We start from the raw sequence: 22,299 nt of genomic DNA on the forward strand, positions 1-22,299 counted from the left end.
GGCGTGAGCTGGTAATAAGTTTCAAAGTATCCATTGTCTAGCTGTTTAGTGATAAAACCCCCATCAATACCAACAACTTATCTTTCTCAAACTGCCTTGCTTATTGGGCGATACATTTTTGCAAGTCTTTGCATCTTGTAGTAATAAAACAAATACTATTTTCAGTTGTTAGCTTCATTGTTTCAGCCATGTTTGCTAAAAAGGTGTTTTTCAGCTTTTCAGTCTAATTCTGCATTTAACTGTGACATCTTCTGATGCAAATCAAAATGAAGCATTTTAAAGAAAATCTTTAAATGTCTTTCCGCTTCTTTTTGGTGGCTGTTATTCATGACGAAAGTACCTGATCTGCGAACAGAAGCTTTCTGTAATATGCCCAAATCTTTGTACGTGTGTGTGTTGTGTGTGTGTGTGTTTGTTTGTGTTTTGGGTGTGTGCATAAATGTGTGTGTGATGTGAAGTGAAGGGAGAGAGAGTGGGAAAAAGGTGGAGTGGCGACAGAGCAGCGGAGAAGTGACACAAATCAATGTGAGCACCCAAACCACCATCACCAGCAGCGGCGGCAGCCTCCCCGACCTCCATCACCCCTCCGCCTTTCCCCTGTGAGAGACCAGCTGAGACAGACTCCAAGAGAGGGACTCCTTCACCGGTAAGTCACCCCAGATGCTCAGATGCCTCTCTTAATTCTGAAGTTGTGAAGGCTCTCCGAAGCATAGAGCATACAGCTGAGGGTCCATTCGTGACCGAGCACCCCTTCTTTTTTTATTTTTTATTTTCATTGTTTTTGCTTTCCCTCATGCACTGGCTCCTCTCTGCTGCTTCTTTTGCTGCCGCTGCCGTGACTGCTGCTGTGACAACTGCTGTGGCTACGGCAGAGAGAATAGCTGTAAGAGTAGGACAGTGTGAGGAAGCTGCTGCTGGTCCTCCTGTTGTATGTTTTACAGCCTGTTGGGACTTGAGAGTTGGATCAAGGAAAAGCTCTTTCCACCAATCAGCACTCTGGCTCTGTGAAAGCGGGAGTGAGAGGGGATGATGAAGTGGTAAAAAGGAGTTTTTCCTGATAGAAAATCTTTGACATATAGTCAAAGACCTTTGATTTTTTTAATTTTTTTTATTGCATTTTAAAAATTATTTACATTTATTTGCTTTTGTGTGTTTGCTACACTTTGTCTTTCAGTACCTCAAAGTTTCAGAATGAATTTGTTTTACAGAACTATTAGAGATTTGGGGGGGTTATTTCGCATATTTTATACCGTAAATATATAATTATAACTGTTTTATCAGGCCATGACAAATAGGCAGGAAAATGTATTATTGTAATAAGAAATGTGTCTTCATATGCAGACATCTGTGTAAGCCACTAAGTTCAAAACCAAAGGATGGGTGATCTAGATGAAAGGTTTTTCCCACATTTTTAGTTTGCTTACATGAAAGAGATGCTAATGCAATGCCAGTAATGTGTTAGTTTTAATCTGTTATGTAGACTTAAATAATAAGTTAATGGTATGCAATAGAGCCTCTAACCCGTCGGTTTCTCAGCACCACAGTGGGGAGGATGTGATTTTGTCTGTACTCTGCTCCATGATTCATCCACTTGGTCTGAAACAAACTTTGACAAAGTTTGGACCAATTTCTCTGGTTTAACAAAACTTGTGCTACCCGAAATAAATGAGTTGCTCTACAAAAAAACAAAATATTTCCCCTTTAAAAATAAAATCTAACTTTGGCTTTTATAGTACAGACAAAAAGCTTCTAATTGTATATCTAGCCTTCTGCACTGAGAAGACTGAATATTCAAAACCATTTCTATGTCCAGATTTTCTTACTGTTTTACTGGAGGAGCCAGTTGTGATCGTCCTGATCGGTGCTGTATCTGCTCCGAATGTGAAGTGCGTCTCCTATTTACAGTTGTACAGTATCAGTGGCAGCTGCCCACCATTTGTTATTGTGGGAGCTTGGCAGCGGTGGATGTTATCAGTCGCTAGGATCAGGGATTGGTTTCCGCTCTCTTTTAGACAGTGATGAAAACACGAACATGCACTGCGCACTGACAAATACACACAAACAAGGCCTGTTTGTCACATGATTGTGTGTGAGCGTCTGGATGTCCTAAGGCTCACAGAGCGAGAGACATTGTTAGACGCAGGTAAGAGTAAGACGGAGAGAGACATCTGTCAGTCTCTCAATGTTTTCGCTCACAATGCTTCTGATGAGGTGTGCTCCCCTTACAACACAAACAGATTTATTCAAGTCTATGTAGATGTTATGTACACCAGAGAGGGATTAGGTGAGAAATCTTTAGGTTTGAGTGTCGGTGCTTTAACAGGTCGTTGATCTTTTACAAGGCAGATGGCTGTAAACAAGTCTCGCAACGTTGAGCTTTTCCCTCTTTTGTTGCTCAAGTATACTTGTGACTTAAGACAAAATAACATCTGTGTAGAGATGGGATCACTTCTCTAGCGCCACAAAAAATTAAGTGAAGTATTTCTCAGTACTTTGGAGTTGTGTGTTACACACCTATGCTCAGATAGTTAGCTTAATTCCCACATATGAAGGCAAATTGGTAGATTTTTTTTATTCTCTCATGTTGAAGCACAGCTATTCAGAACCTTCAGGGTTTTATTTACCTTTTTTTATGTTTTGTCCTTTTTCTGTCATTCTTTTTATGTTAAATTCCAGCAGAACTACTAATTCATTTTTTTTCTCACTCTAAAACTACTCTGAAAGTAGGAGTGCTTAATTTGTTTCAGGAAATTTGGAGTGGTTTCTGTTTGAAGTAAGCATACTTGTTTACCTTCTGTTTTGGCTTTCTAAACGTGCCGCTATGATAGAACACAAGCTATGTTTTATATTTGGAGAAATGTTCCTGTTTTTTAATCACCATAGTCCTCTTGTCTATTTATCATTTCTGTTTCTTTGACTCATCCATTGATTTTTGAGGTGGTATCTTTTTCTGATTTTCAGAATGAGCTCAGTTACTGATGCTCATTTTGCCTTATTTTGTATCATACATGTTCTAAACTTACCAAAAACATAACACTGTTCATCAAATAGATTACGTTAACAACTCTGCCTAATAGAAAGTCAAAGAAAGCCTGAAAAAGTGTACTTAGCTATTCACATTGCAGCTGATACAGGATGATTGCTACTGAAAGATTTGATCTAGTTTTATTGCATGTCAAAGTTTAAGTCAGATAATAGGCATTTTTTTGTTTATAAAGGGTCCCTTTTGTTCCTTTTTTGTTTTAAATGCAAGACTATCTGCTTGAATGCTTGGATATTATTTTTTATAATAACTGCAATCAATCACTGGAGTCACATAGCTTTTTCTCCTGTAGGGTTAGAAACCCCCCCAGGAAAAACAGCAAAAATAAAATAACAAAAAGAAAGGGGTACTCCCCCAGAGGCTTTCTTAATGAACCCAAGTCCAAGTTGGACAGAGGCTGCCTATTTCTAAACTTTTTTCCCCCTTCTAATGTTTCTTTGTGCATCAAACTCTTCAAAAAAAAAAAAAAAAAAAGACATAACAAGCATCTTTCATGGATCAAACGACTACAGCAGTGCTAGTTGTGCCAAAGCAGGATAAAAAAAGGAGACAGTAAGGAGAGAAAAAATACCTTATTATTGTTATCAAAGTAAAGCCAGCTCCTCTCCTGCTGCTCTTGTGGGACCTCTAACACTCTCTATGCTCATACACTCAGGGGGAATCCAAACATGACCCGCATACAGACCCCACCTCCACTTTATACACACACACACACACCCACACATCCAAGAGCCTGTCTTGGTTCACTTCGTTTCATTTGTGAAATTAGTCCATTCTCTCTGACCCTGTCTTTTCATCAAGCACGTTGGTGCATATTTTAGTCCCTTTCCTGTGCTTGTTTTACTAATTGGTGGCTGTACTTTGCCCAACACTGATATCCTTTGATCATCTCAGATCATTACGTTTACCTCATTAATTTGCTCAATGTGATTTTTTTTTGCACCCCCCCAACCTAAAAAAAAAAAAAAAAATTCAAGGGTCGATGCAAAATTGGATTAATAATATATCATGAGGGCTAAAAGCAACTGTAATTCCTTTGTGATTTCTCTGGTTCATTTTTTCTGTAATATTTTGACATTTGACATGCAGGTCATGAGTAAAGGTTAAGATCCAAGGATTTATTCTGAGATGAGCAAATTAGTGTCAACTGGATAGGCTTTACTTGTTTACTACTATTCTGGTGTCTATTTTAGGTTTCGTGCCGCAAAATAAATGATACACACACTACTCTTTTTATCTTTAGTATCACAATAATCGCCCTCTGTTCCAGTAAGGAACAACTTTGAACTGGTCTGGACCTTACTGACGTCTTCACACCAGATTACGAGGTAGGTAAACATTGGACACATTTGTTGGCACCCTGGCAAAGACGAATAAAAATCCTTAAATTCTTTTTATGATCAACAGGACAACATTTACCCTTTTTCCTGTAATATTTTACAAGGTTAGAGTAAACAAAAAAAGCTCTCTGACCTTTTCTCTTTTCAGTTTCTTTAGCTCATTCAGTGCCCCCTGGGTTCTGTGTTATCCTCATCTTGCGCGCGCGCGTCTGTGTGTGTGTGTGTTTATTTTTTATTGAATTTGGATCTGGAGGTAAAGTAGATCACTGAAAAAAGTTAATTTCTGTCTGGTAAACCACTTTGTTTTTGAGTTTTGACTTAAATTTGGGTCATTGTCCAGCTGAAATACCCAATGATGATTAATTTTTAGTAATTTTATTTTGAGTTCATTGTATTTTTTTTCTTTTTTTTTTTATCTGTCCCAGATTTCACAGACTTAATGATGCCACACACACTGAAGATTCCCTGGGTTCTTGAAAGGAAAACAGGGCCACCACATTACAGATCCTCAAACCTTTTTCATGATGGACATGAAATGCTGCTTCATATCGTCCTCTTTTATTTCCATGTCGAGTCCCCCTGGAGTGTTTGTTGCAGAAAAGCTCAATCTTAGTCTCATTCAACAAATGCCCATGTTTCCACTTAAAGTTCAATTAGAGTTTAGCAAACTCCTTTTTTCTTGCAATGCTTCTAAATAACCTGTGGACTTGTAGATGGCATGAAGTTGTCACTATAAGGAAGTTCAACCCAAGATGTTACTTACTGCTGCACTCCTTTAACATTGAGTTTTTACCCTTTAGCTTGTTGGGCATAATGGCAATATATATGATTCTTCATGCAGCTTAGATGACAGTTCCTAAAATAAATGGAGCCTTAAGTCACATATTTATACACGAGAGAAACAAAGTCAAGAATTTCTAATTAAAAGTTTCTAGAAACCCTCATTAAATTAGCTAAATGAAAAAAAATCTATTTATAAAGGGATTGGCAGGAGTGTCATCAAATGTGCCAGGGGAGATTTAGTTTAAAACTGTATTGGAAATCAGATTTATGTGACATAGCGAACCAATTATAATTATTTAACACAAACGGAGGTTTGGGTAGTGACTAGTTATATTTACTCAGTGCTGTGAGTAACTTCACTGATTAAAGGACGTAAGACAAAAATATGTGTGTCTATGTTTGGTCAGACTTCTGATTTGTAATCCAGCTTTGTGGTTCTAATGGTTTTTTTTATCTGCTGAGTCTGTTGTGCCATTGGAGGGCAAGTGAACATACAGTAAAAAGTAGATATTGTCGCCAAATATATTGGTTTCAAAAATTTTATATTTTTGAAACCAAAAATATTGAGATTTGGGAATGTTTTTTTTTTCTGCCTGAAATATAATTTAGTTTTACTTACTTTATAACTTAAAGTATAACCGAACATGTACATTTTAGATTATGTTGGTATTATTACACAATTCTATCAAATTGAACAGGACTATCTAGCCTTTTACTAAATACTTTTTTATTCTTGTGTAACTTTTTTTGGATGAAGGTTTTTACTTCTACTTGCATAAAAACAAGTTCTACTCATACTTGGAGCTCATCTACCACAGAGATGCAGGGTGTAGTTTAAAGGTCCCATCTAAACAAGGGGTGTTTCTGAGGAGCAAAATTACTGACCAGGAATTTAACTTCCTGTTTTCATGAGAAAACCCATCCCTCCATCGCTCCCTCCATCGCTCCATCCCTCCCAGGAGGAAAACCTGGAGGTGCAGGATGTGTATCTAGCCTTCTCTTTAAATTGTTGGTCTCCCTCATGTCTTTTTCCACTGAACCTCCCCTGAAACCTTTTATTACTCTATCATGGATTGTCATATGCAAAGACAATCTCTTCATGCCATTTATTTATTTATTTATTTATTTATGTATTTATTTATTTATTTATTTATTTATTTTGCATTTCACATTTGACAAACAAAACAAAGAATCAATGGTAAGAAATAAAATTCTTTTAATATACAGTTAAGGCATTTTTATCAGCATCAGTTTTCTTAGCTTGCTCCAATCTAATCTAAGAAAAAAAACAAAAAAACAAAACAACTTCTTTCACACTTTACATTTTTCCTCCAAATCCTGAACAAAAGTAAAAGTTGTTCAGTCCTCAATATCTGTTGTACCATTTGCAATACAAATGTGATTTTAGGTCATTTTATTTCAAGACCTCAAACTCCCTAACTTGGAACCCAAATGGGTTAGAAACCATTGCTGTAGATCGAATATTTCTTCTCTTAAATATGTTGAAGCAAATGATTCTTTGCAAGTGTTTTTAATATAAAAAATTCATGCAAACTTTGTTTTTGCGAACCATCCGCATTTGTAAAATTAATAGTGAGCCAACTGTCTTGTCTGTCTTGCACATGATTAAGAATAATGAATTTTTAAATACATTTTTAAGTTATGATATGAACATTTTTCAGACGAATTTCATGTGAAAATTTCTCATTTAAAAAGCATCACCTGTCTAACACTGTTTTTAGACTACTTTTTTTTTTTTTTAGATGTTTTGAAATAATTTCTATATTTTAAAACCTCAGAACTTACAGCTCGTCTATTGTTTTCCAGGTGCATACTCAGATTTCACCAATCAGCAGCTCGTTAGGGCTGCCATAACTTCCTGTATCATTTTTTTTTATTTTCTTGAGTTTCATTTCTTTTTCAGCACTCTGAATTCTTCCAGTGATAATCTGCCGAACAAAAGGTTGTTGTCTGAACCTGTCGACAGCTTTGTTGTCAGTCTGTCCAAATTCAAATGGTGTTGCATAAAAAGCTGTCTCCCACATCTTTTCTCTCTTTACTCACTCTTGTTTTTGTCAGTACAGATTACAGCTCAGATCACAGTCTGCAGGCGCTGTTGCATTGTGTTGCCTCGCGCCTCTTGTCGTATTGAGCTATGAGCAGCCCCATTATCATATAGATAAGTTCAATTTTCCCTTGTAGTTATACAAAGACGCAGTGATCTAATGTATTGTATTGCGTGGATTGTTAAAATTGGCTATGTTACCTCATCCAAGCAGTCTGCATCTCTTATTGTTACGAGCTCAACTGAGAGAGAATGTGAATGTTTTGTAATTTGTGTGTAAAGAAAAGATGTCTTTTGTGTGCGTTGGATTTGTTGTTCTGTTCCATCAAGTGTGACATTTTACAAGTGTTTATGAATAGTTGTTTTTTTTATCGGAGAGACAGCATCTGGAGTGTTGAAAGCTTATAATTGTTTGTGACATCTTCTAAATGCATATTTTAGCAGTGGTAAATCTTTGGTAGACAGTGCAACTCTTGGCTGTTTTAGTGAGACTGTATGAACTCAACAAAATAAGCACAGATGACCAAGATGGAACAAGACAATGTGGTCCCTGTTAAGTTCCAGGCGTATGTATTTGCGTGTTTAATGTGATGTTATTGCGGCTAAGTCAGATTTGACCATTTAAAATTTTTGTTAAATATTTTTAGCATGTTCAATTTTGGCTTTAACGATCCACAACCAGGGATTGTTTAAATCTACTTGCAAATAGTCCCTGTAATGCTGTGTTTCAGAGTTCTTTAAGTAGTCAGAAATAAATAATTCAAAGAACCCAGATTATTTTGTTATCATTGTTCCTCATGTTTCTGAGGAATCCTGAGCTCACTCACTGCTAGCTAAAAATATTTAGGCCAAATGTTCTTTTAATTCCCATAATCAGTTCTGTCAAATACGTAGTCCAGCATACGGTTTGATTACTTTTTTAGACAAAAGTCAGCTTGTCACTTTGACCGGCGGAGGCACTGCATTCAGGAAGGAAGTGAGGCAACAAAATGTAGTTGAGGTGGGTTTATTTGGGAGCTCCAGGTCACCATTACACCGACACCCTTCACACAGTGAAGCAAAGAAGCTGACATTCATACCGGAGGCAAGTTCCAACACTTAACCAGGTAAAGGGGTGATCAAAAAAAAGACAAACAAGAAACAAACACTACTTACACAAACCTAGCAAACAATAAATGATCTAACAAATATTTACATGCATGCAAATTATTAAAACTAAACTAATCTAAGGTCAATCAAAAGTAAATATAACTAAATATAAATCCTCAGAGTATTACTCCTCTTAATGGAAGATGGTATGCTCCAGGAGCATTTGTCTCCTTTTCTGTTTCCACCTTGCTGAGACACACCCAGAAAGGCACTTACTCAAACAATTAACTCAAATTGAACCAATCTAAATCAGAAACAAACTGACACTTTCCCCCACATTCTCTGAACAGGAAGGATGACCAGTCTCCCTACCCAAAAAGAATGTTCACTAAGTGTCACAATGTAACTGAAATAGAGAACTGACACAAAACACATTTAGACTGTAAATAAATAACATATCAATTATCAATATGGGATGGAACCCCTGGTCTCCATCACACAGCTATATGGTTTTATGTAGTCATTGACATAGACGATAATAATCCAGTGACTCAATTCTTCCAAACAACATTCAATTTGAGTTATTTTATTCTCCTTAGCAAATAAAGAGCAATAACCATTACTATGAACTTACTACTGGTGTTAAGCACGATTTTGTAATTGGATGCAATAAGCAATTCCACAAAAGCTTCTCACTTGACTGCTATAGACTTGCATAAATGAACAGAGACCTGATCTGAGGCTCTCCTACTCTAATATCCAAATGAAGATATTTTTTTAAAATGAGCACAGACCCATGTTTCTAATTTGCACATATTTGAGAAATGTAATGAAGTCTTGAAATCTGGTCTGCAGTGCTGAAGTTTTTCTGAGTGGTTACTGCAGGAAATGAAGGAGGGGAAGTTTGAATCCTGCAGAGAGACAGTGGAGAAGACAGTTTCTCCTGCAGTTAAAGGAACTCTCTGATTGCAGCGATTGCCTCAAAAGGTTGCACAGCAAAATAAGTTACAGGCACCACCATTTCTGTCCAGACTTGTTTTATTAGTTTGTTTTGTAAAAAGATTCTGTTGGACCACAATTCAAGAGCATTGTCTGATTTCATTAGTTCATTTTTAATACATTTTCCATTTCAAGTTGTTTGAGTTTTAGTGGACTTTTCGGTCATAAACAGAAGAGTACAGACAATGTTTGTCTGTGTTCTTTGTTCACAGTTGTCACCTGTGATCTGCTTAGACTTACACTCTGTACTCCCAACAATTCCCAGTGGCATGTCACATAGTAAAATGTGTGTGTGTGTGCTTTCAAGCTTACATTGATCTGATCTGATTAACACGCCGACACACGCACACACGCACACTTCCTCCCTTCTTCCACTTTCAACATCCTTCCCTTTCTTATGGAAAAGAGCCAATTAGACTTGTGTCTGTTTGTTTTAAACAAAATGGCTTTTAATTAGTGTGATCAAAAAGGCTTCTTTCTGCAGGCCCCAGGATCCACTTTGTAGTTCTCCTTCCACATCGCACATGGGTTTGATGCCACCTGATAGGACGCCAAAACAATCAGAAACCTCTTATAATGAATACGCACATGCAAGCACACTATTTATCACCATCCATCGCTTGGTTTCCCTTAAACTCACCATGTCTTTTGTTGTATTGTTTGCATGACTCTTCTTTTCTGTTAACCCCCAGAACCTTTTAATTTTTCATGTGATTCTTTGTGCTCTTTTGTGTTTTGGTCTCTTATTTTGTGGTGTTCTGATAGTGAGGTCCAGCATGACCTAGCATATAAACTGCTTGAAAACTGCAGGGGTCACTCCATTTTAGCGTATGAAGATTTTCAAAACTAATGCTTTAGTCACTGTCCATTTGGATAGATGGACTGCTTTTTCCATTTCAAAAGGAGTGTCGTGTTTGTCAAGGTTCTTCTGGGCTTCTTAGAACTGCTGCTGGATCCATCTTTGGATGTCTGCTTGATCCCTGGCATGATGGATGCTTCTCTTGCCCTCATCCTGGTTCCAGTGTTTCCTCGTGTGCTGTAGACTTTTCGTCCCATTTTTGTCATTTAAAAGCTACTCCTTGATGTGCAGCTTTATTTCCTGTCATTTAGGTTTTCAGTAAACATGATGGTGTGTCTTCGATCACTGTTCTGTTGTTCATAGTTTCAACCAACTTACCCAAACTGCCCTGAGCAAAGAGCATTGACATCATAGAAAACACAAAGGATTAAGATTATCATGACCTATGAGTAGCTGGAGTAGTGCTATGATTCACTGAAGTAAAATGTACTCCTCCACCGTAAACAGAGACGTTACTGCCCTTGAAAGCATCTTATTCTTCTAAAATTGCCATCTTGATGTCAGACAGGACAACATTTGACATATTTTCTCTCAAATACTAAAAATAGGTTTGAAGGAGTAGAGAGGGTTGTTTCAACCTAAAAACACTTTGCCAAGCACGGAAGTGGCAGTATCTTATTGAGGGTCTGTTTTGCTACCAGTGGTACTGATGCTTTGTACCAAGTGAAATCAACCAAGAGAAACCACCTACAACAACTTCAACTCAAATCTAAAACTAGACGATTGAAACTTTCTACACAAAATAACTGAATCTCCAATAAATTCAAACTTGTGCACCTAATTCCCTGTTTTTGTTGTTGGTGTTTCACAAGTACTCCACTCTGAAAAGCAAATGGGTCAGATGGATATTTAAAAGCTTAAAAATACATATATTTTAACCTTCATGCCTCAGACCTTGTCCAAAAATAAAACTTCTTTAAAATAGAAGTGTAGAAAGCATGGTGTCAGTGTTTAAATAAATGATGTCACCAGAAATAGATGCAGTCAGGTGAAGGGTGTTGTGTATGACTATATCATCCAGTACACCTGACTGCTTGCCATTTACACATTACAATGTGGCGTGTTCTTTCAGGTTAAAGGCTTAATCTTTTGCCAGGTTAAGTGGATTATTTGTTCTCAGGAGAATGGCAGAAGACAGAATAAATGTCTGACAGGGCATCGCGAGCTGGAATCCCACTGTATTTGCTCTACATTGCTTTCAGATTCTCTGCAAAAATATTTTCTACAAACCACTGGAAAAGTATTTCTGAGTTCTCCTACATTTACAAGAACTCAATGTAGGAGATTAGATTTATATTAATTGAGTCAAGTATTCAGTCTCCTAATTAGATTAGTTTTAGTTGAGGTAGCAGCTGTTTGTGTTTTTTTTATTGATTTAGTCTTGATATTCCCGACCATCCGGTGCATACTTTAGTGTGATTTGTGTATGTTTGTGCCTGTCTCTGTCTGTCAGGTGATGGCCACTTCATATTTGGTCTGTTGCTGACAGTGGCTGCAGGGGGTAAAGATGTGACCCAATCAGTTCACTACGGCTCAGCTCTGCATGGCTCTAATTGACGTGTGTGTGTGTGTATATTTGGTTTTGTGTACTTGAGCTGAAATATGATTCACTGACAGCTGTCACATTACTTTTCTCAATCCTGATCTCTTCCATCTTGTTTATGTTCACGTATTATGAGTGATTTACAAGGAGGTGAGATTTGTGGCTTAGTTAGGTTAGGTTAGGTAACTTTAGAGTTAACTTTAGATCTTTCAAAAGTAGGATTTTTTTTTAGTAAAATAGGAACTCGCCATGGAGAAATATCTCGTTGACCCAACCATTAAGAGGAGATTTATGGTGTAAGCAAACCCACGTGACAATTAGCTTTATATGACAACCATTCTATGGACCTTACCATAGGGGCTGCGTTTCATTGGCTAATGCCCATTTCACGTCACAGCGCAGCTACCACGTGCGTGACCGTCTCACAAACACAAGCCACAGTAGTAAACACATGCTAATGTACATTGTGGACTAGCAGACCGGCAGAAAGTTTTTGCGTCAGGACTCGAAAAAGAATGGTTCTCCACTGTCAGTGGGGTATCTGTATAGGCGATGTCAGGTATCCTGATCGTATTTGTGGAACTAAAATTCACAGATTTCCAAAATCTGAAACGGAAAGCCTTGCTTGGATCAAAGCTTGTGCACAACCACATTTGCAGCTCAGCCGTCGTAGGATCAATAAGAACAAATGAGTGTGTGCTGGTGTAAGTATTATTGCTTTTGCTTTCTTTGTGTTTAGTGAATGACAAAAAGAAAGTAAATAATTAACACATCCATTATGAAAACCTTTTAGCTAAGTACAGCATAATGGCAGTACCGATACTTCTACACCTTGAAGCCTGTCTGTTACACAGTCTTACGTTAGCTGAACAGATCAATATGGAATGTGTGCCGTATCTGACATGCATTAAAGATTTTATTTTACCTGAAAAGGCTTTTTTACTAAATTGTAATCGTGTTAGCCACGCTAGCACCGAGTACAGTGTGTCAGGCCTAGGCACACTCATCCTGTTCTGTTGTTGTTTGCCAACAACAGAAATCACTGATTTCAAAAGTAACCCTCAAAACCATGAATGCCCGACTTACCCAGCCTTGCAAGAACAACAGGCATCAGTGATCTTGTCCATAGCTATATTTATGCTGAGGGTGTGAGGATCTGCTGTTTTCCTCATCGACCGGTAGCATTTAGCTGTGACGCGCACAATTTTGGAGGCATCGCGTGGCTCAAACATCTTTACGTCGTCCAAAAAAGTTGACATGAACCTGTTGGTTCCCTGTCCATTGTCGTGGCTGATATTTTTTGAAAATCCGGCAGAAATGCTACACTAATCAACTCAGAAATACTCTGCAGAGAGTCAATCGAAGTGAAAGACGCCATGTTTACATAGAAACTAAGCTCCGCGAGGCTTTGTTTGTGAGACATGCAGCCACGTGGGGTTTTAGGGGGCGTTTCTGGGCGGAGCTTGGTAAGGTCCATTGCCATTAACTTACACCCACATACTGCCATTTCTACTTTATCTTGTACCCATAAACACTAGTTCAACCATTGCATATCAGTTTCTTCTAGTGATAGATAATTGGTGCATCCAGAAAGTACTCAGTGCTACACTTTTTTCACATTTTAAGTCACAGCTTTCTTCAAAATTGTATTTACTTAATCTATTTCATAAAAATTTTACACAGAAATACCCAGTTATGAAAATGTGATTAAAAAGTGAGATTTTTATTTTTGCTTATTTATTTATTTATTGAGATCAACACAGTTATTTATAAAGATCAGCACAGTTCAGAGGTGTAAGACATCTGAAGACAAAACTAGCAGACATGTCTGAACTGTGCTGATCTTTGCTCATTTCTCCCTCATACCAGAGGAAGAAAGAGCATGTCATGTCTTACACCTCCTGCTGGCTCATAGATCTTTTTACCCATCATTTTCCTCGTGTATTCTTTGGAGGCGGTGCTTTTGGATTTGGGAATTGAGACACACAGAGCCAAGAAATCACATTTACACAAATATTCAGACTTTGCATTGAAAGTAAACATTGAGCTGTTTCCACTGAGTAATTAGCAAAAATCTCAAACTTTTTCCAGAATATTTATAATGGGGTATTTTTGTGTAGAATTTTGAAGAAAAGAAAAATTAAAAAAATTGGACTTGAACTGTAACATAAAAACAAAATGTGGAAAAAGTGAAGCTCTGCAAATATTTAAATTGCAAAAATGTAAATGCCAAATAATTTTATGTAGTTATACATTTTCATGTTGTTTTTCTGATTGTTATAATTCTGACCTCTCCTTTCGCCACATTTTGTCATGTGAAAGTCTGCTAGTTTTTGCCAACACTTATTCTCCACAAATTACTCAGTTCCTCTTCATCTGATGGAGACATTTGTAGGACAACCTCATAGATTAGTTGTAGAAATAGAGTGCTGTTCTCCTGTTGAGATTGCAAACCCACCACTGTGACTAAAACAAACCTACATCATAAATTCACCCACATTTGGCCAGAGGTAGGTGCACATTTCCACCCCTGCTACAAAGGACCATCTATCCTCTACCCATCCTTTTTTATAGGCTTTATATAGAACAAACAGTGCAAACTAAAGTAGCCTATGTTTCAAGATAATCCATATGGTGAGCTTTGATGGCGTACAGGGACAGAGATGCCAGAGATTTATTTTTTTTGCTCTTGATCAAAAATTTGCTCTTGTTAATTCTAGTTTTGGGAATCAACTAAGCTGCAGAATCATAATGTCTCTCTGCAAGCGTGAAAAGAACATAAAACCTGCTGTCCATATTTGCTAATAGAAAACAATAGCTTCTAAATAAGGCCTGACGCTGTGACATGATCACTCTCCACCACACTGTTAGAAGAAAAGCTCAGTCTCAAATTCTGACAAGATGCAGCTATGACAAAGCACTTATAGGCGTTCAACGCTAAACAGTTGTACTTTATGGTTGTTTCCCTACAGAAATCTGTGCAATTTCATAACTTTATATGCCTGAGAAAGCTGGTTAAATATGACATCTTCTAATTCCCTGGACCACGAGACTCACACAATGTCTTATGGAAACAATTAAGAATTGGATAACAACATACGACAGTTTGCTTTGGGTGTATATGAGTTACTTTCTGCAACCTTCGTTTGCTACTGTTTTTCCTGCAGGCTTCTCCCTTCTGAATAGTCACCTTTGAGGGAGTAAAAGAGTGTGTGTTTGTGTGTTTAGACACTTGGCATAGAGCCCCCTGGTTTTCCTTCATTTCCATATAATTAGATTGTGTGTGAAAGGCTACTTCCAGTGCATTGATTAAGTGCCAGATGAGAGGAGAGAAGAGGACACAAGCATCCCTGGGCACAACAGGAGCAGGAGGAGACACTACAATAACTTGTCACACACTAAAACATGCACACTTGCTCTTTCTCTTCATCGTTTTGTGTGACAGAATTGGAGCAGACAGCACTATCCTTTTTGTTTCCTTGAACTAACTCTCGTTCTGTGTCTTAATTTATGTTCCCCGTGACGTATTCTAGCTCGGGCGTTATGTGAATCTGCTTATTTGGCCTATATAAGGACAAAACTAGCAGACATGTCTGAACTGTGCTGATCTTTGCTCATTTCTCCCTCATACCAGAGGAAGAAAGAGCATGCCATGTCTTACACCTCCTGCTGGCTCATAGATCTTTTTACCCATCATTTTCCTCGTGTATTCTTTGGAGGCGGTGCTTTTGGATTTGGGAATTTTGTGCTGATTCAGGATGGTTGTGCTTTCTGAATGATGATGTAATCCATGAGAAAATGGTAAATAATGTCAATATAACCACATTTCCTTAGGCTGTTATGGTGATTTAGTTGGGGATTTGTTTCTGGTGATTGGTTTGATTACAGGTGAGAGCTTGACATTTTCCAGATAGACTTATGGCTTTAGAGCTTGACAAATGGTTTCTTTTGTGTTGTGCAAAGATGTGATGGAGTCGTTTTATCCATCATATTTGGATAGTTTTTGTTTCACAAGATGTCAAAAGCTGTTTATTGGAATATAATTTTGTGAGGCCTGCTTAGATAACTGTACTTGGCTCTGTTACAGTCAAAATCTGGAATTTGTCTTCAGACGGCAGAGCAACTCAATATTCCAATGTTTTATATCCAGTTAAAACCAACACAATTTTTTTTGTTTGAATAAATACATTATTAATCAGTTGATGACCGTGCAAACGTAAACTATAAACCCAATGCTGCTCCTCCGCAGGAAAAAGAGCAAGGTGTCTTTGATGCAACTCAGAAACCTTGCGTACATCGGTTTGTTAGAAAATTCTAACAAATAAATTCAATTTATTTTATCTGTTTCAAAATAACACTTGGTTATAAGTGTGCTTATAAAGGGGAAGTTAGCTTGAACAGGGTAAATACAGTTGCACAGTTGCATTACAGCACATCTGATGATCTTGGATCAGTTTCTCCTGTCCCTGCTAAAAAAAAGTAAAAACATCCCCAATAGGTGCTGCTGCCACTACCATGTGTTGCCATGGGGATAGTGTGGTCTATTATTGTCTATTAAACAACCTGTACTGGCAATATTTTGTCAGTGGCTTCAAGAGCCAACCTGATTTATTCACGCTTTGATAAGTTTCTTCAGACTCCTTTTTGTGTTCTACATCACCTAGGATTTCACAGGTAGGCCAAATGTTCTTCTACCTGACCTGAGCTATATGGTGCTCACTCAACGACAGCTTTTTGTGTGCCATTCTTCTCTTCCATAAAAGTTAGATTTGTTGGATTTTTGTATCATAATTGTCTTTTGTCAGATTCTCTCACCTGACCCAGGGATGCCTGCAACTCTTCCACAATATGCATGGGCCTTTTGGCTGCTTCACTGATTAATGCTACCCTGGTCCAGTCATTATAGTTGAACAGAATAAATGTTCAAGGAATCTGAGACGTTAAGTGCCCTGGATTTCGTTTTATAGCCTAACTTTATTTCAGAGTTCTCCACAACTTAATCTTTGACATGTCATGTGCATTTCCTGGAGTTTATGACGGTGTAACAAATCTCTGAAGTCTTCACAAAACGATACAATGTGCTCAGTTGTAATATAAAACTAGAGCTGTTGTTGGCAGCTTTTGTCCTAAAGGGACTAGAATCTGGATGTGCAAAATGCCAAAGTAAAGTATAGAGATTCCTAAAAAATAGTTCCAATTTTCACCTCCCAAAGAGCAGCTGCAACTGTCAAATAGTAAAAACTGACCAGACATTTTAAAAATGTAAAATAAATCTGAATTATATTTGCAAACTGGCTGGGAAGCCGTTCATGTTTGAAGTTGTCTCTTCCTGATTGTTGGATTAAGGACTTGTCCCACTTCTTGTAAGGCTGCCACCCTGCTTGTAACAGCAGATTTGGTGGAGAGTGAACAAGATTGGACTTGGCAAGCCAAGTGGGGCTGCTTAAAGCCCCGGTTCAGTTTGGATAACAATCCCACCAGTACACACAACTGCACTGTCGCTGTTCTCCGTGCTAAGCGCTAATTAGCAGAACAAAGCATCTGTTGTTCTTTTAAACACATGACAGTAGAAATGTTTCATCTACCCTCCTGTCGCCACTGATCCTCGGTTACATCGGGGGAGCGAGGAGAATAAAACTGACAGCGCACACACTTGCTGTAAACGTACACGTAATTGTGCACAAATGTATCTACAAACCAGCATGCAAAGAAAAAGACATGCTGAGAAATGCACTCACTCACATGTTGGCTGCGTCCTCATGTGAGCTGACAGCAGCATCAGAGTAATGTACCATATTAAAGTGAACAGAAGCTTTACTATAAACATTGTTCCCCCCTTGGAGAAAGCCAGAGGCAGAGAGCAGGAGGTTCGTCTGAGAGAGACCGGGCCAGTGGCTAAGTGCTTATTACCCTGCCTCCCCTGACACACACAAATATACACTTTGGTCCTCCACTGTCTGAGGTAGGTAAGAGGAGGCAATGGAGAATAAGAGGGAAAGATCACAACCTGGAAAAGAAGAAAGGTTAAATGAGTGGAATGGTTACAGACAGGAAAAAGACATATCAGCTACTCAGTCTTTTTCCCATCCCTGTGTTTTTCCTCCTCTTCCTCTCCATCTCTGTCTTTTGTGGCTTAAAGGGGGAGTGTGGGGGCAGAGCGCTCTTGTCTTGTTAAACGGCTGGCAGATGACAGAAAAATTAGAGGCATTTCGCTCTTGACAGGTTGTTGTGCGTGCACGCTTTTTTCTCCCCCCCTTTTTTTCTGCTTCAAATGTTTTTGTCAGTTGGTTTTCAGTCAAGCTGTCTCGGCAACACAATAAGTGCAACCTGTGCAGACGCACGCAAAAGCTCGTACACTAAGAATCAGGCAGAACTGCGTGTGGAGGACTTTTTTTTTTATATATATAATTTTTTTGTGTGTGTGTCTTCTTGCAGGAGAAGGATCTGATTTTGTGTTTTCAGATTGGCGGCAACGGGAGGAGGGAGACGAGCCGTTTTCTCACAAAGACGTCTTCCCCTTCACTAATTATTGAGACAGGCTTTGATTGCCTGTTTGGAAACAGTTTCTCAAACAGCTGTAATGACAATGATTAGGCGGTGCTGCAAATTCTGTGCAGGCAAGGGGAGGAGTGTGCGATCAGTCCATTCAAACATTTTGCCACCTTGTGTTTACGTGAAGGTTTTTGCGGCTTTCTCTGCTGTCATATTTGAATGTTGTTTGGTAAGATTATTTCTGTATTTTATTCTAAGTTCCTTTGTAGTGCCTTTCGTCTCGTCCATTTGCAAGGCACCCCTGTTTGAGATGACAGAGGTGCTTTTTGGCACTAACTACCACCTTCTGAAATGCTAAATGTGGTTAAATTGTTATTTTTGTGCAACGAAGAATGCTCTGGATTCTATCGTGGCCTTGAACAAATGGATACTTTTTATTCAGTATGTAAAAATCAAAATGCTCTAGATAATAGACCTTTATTATTTTCGGTTTACTTTTCAATTATGATTTACAGGGAAGATGCTTTGAGATAAGAGAACTGTAGAAAGGCTGAGGCCTAAGACAATGTAAGAGGGCAATTAGCAAAATAGCTTCTGCAACAGGTAGTACAAAGATCTGCTATGTCACGTGGTTTTGTCATTTTCTACTGAGGAAATGTGGAGATTTTACTCAATTAAAATGTACCCCACTCACCAGGTGATTCATAATATTTATTAGAAAGTGATTCATCACTTCTACTCTGGCTGTAACCCTCTCTTACAAAAGCACATCAGTAGACTGTCTTGTTGATATGCTGACTGGCTTGCAGTGTAATTATAAAACATTTTTTAAAAACTCAAATGAAAACCTGAAGGTACGCACAGTATGAACACCTGTGGCTTATAGAAAAGTGTGGTCTATACGTGTGTGTGTGTGTATGTGTGTGTGTGTGTGTGTGTGTGTGTGTGTGTGTGTGTGTGTATATATATATATATATATATATATATATATATCTTTTTTGTCAAAGGTGTGCTCAAAAGTCTGGAAATTAAAGTATGTCTAAAGATTGCTAGCTTTACTGTTTTCAGATAGTACAAATAGATAAGTTCAGATTTACTAGATTAAATGCACATCCAACTCTTTACTGCTCACGTGAATCATTGAATTGTTGAAATTCATTTGTTTTCTGAGAATTGGATATTAATTGTTATGGTATTACAAAGCAGGCTGAAAGATTTAATAAATAGCATACATAAAATGATAGCATAAATATTTGTCTGGTGATTTTCTGTTCTTCTTAGAGGAACAACGAAGGTGTAGAGTTGCATAATTCATGCTTAGCTGCTGTAAACCCCCAGTAAGAGAAGATGAAAGAGTAAAACAATACTACCAAATTTTATAACTAGACGTCTGAGCTGCTATACCAATATTTTGGCAATAATAATAAATCTTGGTGAGAAAGGATTGCATTGTTGAAGAATCAAAAGCGGAATTTAGTTTTAGCTATTTGAGTTGGTTGATCAGGTTAGAAATGCTGTAGTTACATAGCAAATTAAAGCTGTGTGTTACTGTTTTTACCCAACTTATTGCCAATCTACAGAGGTGGTCAACATTGTTCTCCACAGATAATATTGGTTTTTACAGCAACAGTTATCACCACACATTAAAAGCCATCAAATTGAACCTCCCTCCTGACCTGGATAAGTCAGTCAACAATAAACAGCAGCAGAACAGACATCAGTGCTATTAATGCAAGGAGGAAGCCAGAGGGCACAGCTGATCTGATTGGCCTAAAGCAACATCTCCACACACTGATGGCAAGTTTGTACTAAAAGTAGAACAGGTGGGAAAGTAAGTCGACAGGAAAAAAAGTTTAAGACTGAAATGAACTTTAATTGATATTTTCTTGATGCAGTGTTGCTTCCTGCTCCAAGGTGTTTAGATGAGTGATTTGATTTGCACTGAAGGAAATTACTATTAGTAATCTGTATAAAAAAGTTACCAAGGAAATTTAACTCGAATGTATAAATAGACAAAGCAGATGAGTATTTCTTTCTCTTTCTTTCTTTTTCTTTCTTTCTTTCTTTCTTTCTTTCTTTCTTTCTTTCTTTCTTTCTTTCTTTCTTTCTTTCTTTCTTTCTTTCTTTCTTTCTTTCTTTCTTTCTTTCTTTCTTTCTTTCTTTCTTTCTTTCTTTCTTTCTTTCTTTCTTTCTTTCTTTCTTTCTTTCTTTTCTTTTAGATTTGATTTCACATTTATTTATAGTGCTTTTTTCCCCCAAATGCAAACTTTCCTTGTAATGTTTAAAGAAAAGAAAAAACTTCCTCAGTAGTAGACATTTTGTCAAGAAATATCAAGGCTGATCTTTGATGTTTGTCTGCGTTGTTCAGATTGTCAGCTTATTTTAGTTTGCCCGAGACTGTCCCTACTATTGCCACAAATATGAAGTCTAGTTTTTGCTGAAGTACATCAGCCCTTTTGTCTTCTCTTTGATCATTTATTTTTCTTATACAAACTTTTTTGTTTTTCCCATTTATGTCTTAAAACATAATTTTTGAACACTTTTAATTTTGCATCTCATAATTACAAACCAAATGACCCAACACGCGGGTTGGGATTCAACATAATGCTAAAAACTGTTGCGGTGTTCTGAGTTTTCTCGAATCTTTGAAAAGACGCAAAAGTCTACACTAGACAGTCACAAATTGATCACAAATTGATTAGGTAATTAGTCCCTTGATTAGATGAAGCATCAAAGCCTAAATTGTTGCTAGTAAAAGTCTAACAGGCATGCAAACTTTACTCTAAAAGTTGCTTGTAGAAAGTCTGAAACTACAACTAAACTGTTTCTCCGGATGAAACAGTTTTGTTGTAGTTTAATTTCTAACCCTAACCCTAATGTCAGAGTAAAGTGACATTAAAATGTAAGACAGGATCTGCAGCATGTCAACATTAGAACATTACAACAGTGCTGAGTGTTGAGCTTGCCATTTGTATATCTGACTTAAACACTGTTCACAGTTTGCAGTTGGAAACCTATGTCTGAATATCACTTGAGATGTTGAAGTAAGTAAAACATCTTGATAAAAATGTCAATATTTTACAATGTTTTCACTAACAGCCACAACTCAACAAGGGTCAAATTTAATATCTGATTTATTGTCTGATTTATTGCCTAAGATTGTCCAATTTATTTTAATTAGCAGCTCTTTTTTCCTTGTACCTAGTCTGATAAAAGTAACACCAAAAGGGGGCAGAAGTGGACCAAGTTGTTTGACACTTGCCAAAACAACTTTCTACCCAAGAACACTAGCCCACTTTGCAACTTAAAAATAAATCTCTTTTATTTCTATCATTATTTTCATGATAGAAAATAATCTATCATTATATCACTATCACTCTATCACTATCATAACCCTAACCCTAAGGCAACAGGTTCTTTCTGGAACCTGTTGCCTTAGGTTCCAGAAAGAATTACTGGAACCTAAGGCAACATATGTGGTACAGTATTACTCCTGAAACACATCCTATCCTTCTGCACTGATCCAGTGAACTTATATTCGATAAAGAAATTTCGGATGGCATTCAGGTACGTCTCAAGAAATAATAAAATCATCAAATAGTTTTATTTCAGTAATGCAGTTTCATATAATTCATTTCTCTTGAATGTGATGGTTATGGCTTACAGCCCAAAATTCAGATGGATTTTTATCAAGACTGAATCCAGAACCAACAATACTGACCAGATGAAAGCTGCTACCTTCTAACACCTCAGCAGTGTTGATGATGTAGTTCGTTCAAAAAGAGGAGTTAAAAGCGCATGCAGTGCAGTAAATGGACATTTTTCAGTAAATGGTCTTCTAATAGAACATATTTATATTTTCTTACAAAAGCCAGAATCATCAAAATAGAATTCAAACTCTCATCGCTGTTCTGCATTCAGTGAATCAGTTTAATGCGTTTCACTTTTTGAACTGAATTCTTGGAATGTCTGAAATTTATAGTATCTTTTATAAAAGTATATTTTAATTGGTGGAAACACTTTTTAACCTAATAAAATCAAACGGGGGATTGTTCATCTGCAGGACTTCTGGGGTAATTCTACTTA

At 37.5% G+C, this 22,299-nt stretch overlaps 1 protein-coding gene across 1 annotated transcript in view; it reads left to right on the top strand.

The window, feature by feature from the left end:
- The first annotated feature begins 332 nt into the window (after positions 1–332).
- Positions 333–22,299, top strand: part of sox5 (SRY-box transcription factor 5) — a 250,688-nt gene continuing 228,721 nt past the window's right edge. Inside the window, exon 1 of the mRNA XM_088003581.1 lies at positions 333–646. The gene's annotated coding sequence lies outside the window, so the exon portion shown is untranslated. The remainder of the gene's footprint in view (positions 647–22,299) is intronic.

The sequence above is a fragment of the Poecilia mexicana genome, unplaced genomic scaffold, assembly GCF_051168715.1.
Source record: "Poecilia mexicana isolate PSO_F unplaced genomic scaffold, ASM5116871v1 scaffold_23, whole genome shotgun sequence".
NCBI classification, from domain to species: Eukaryota; Metazoa; Chordata; class Actinopteri; order Cyprinodontiformes; family Poeciliidae; genus Poecilia; species Poecilia mexicana.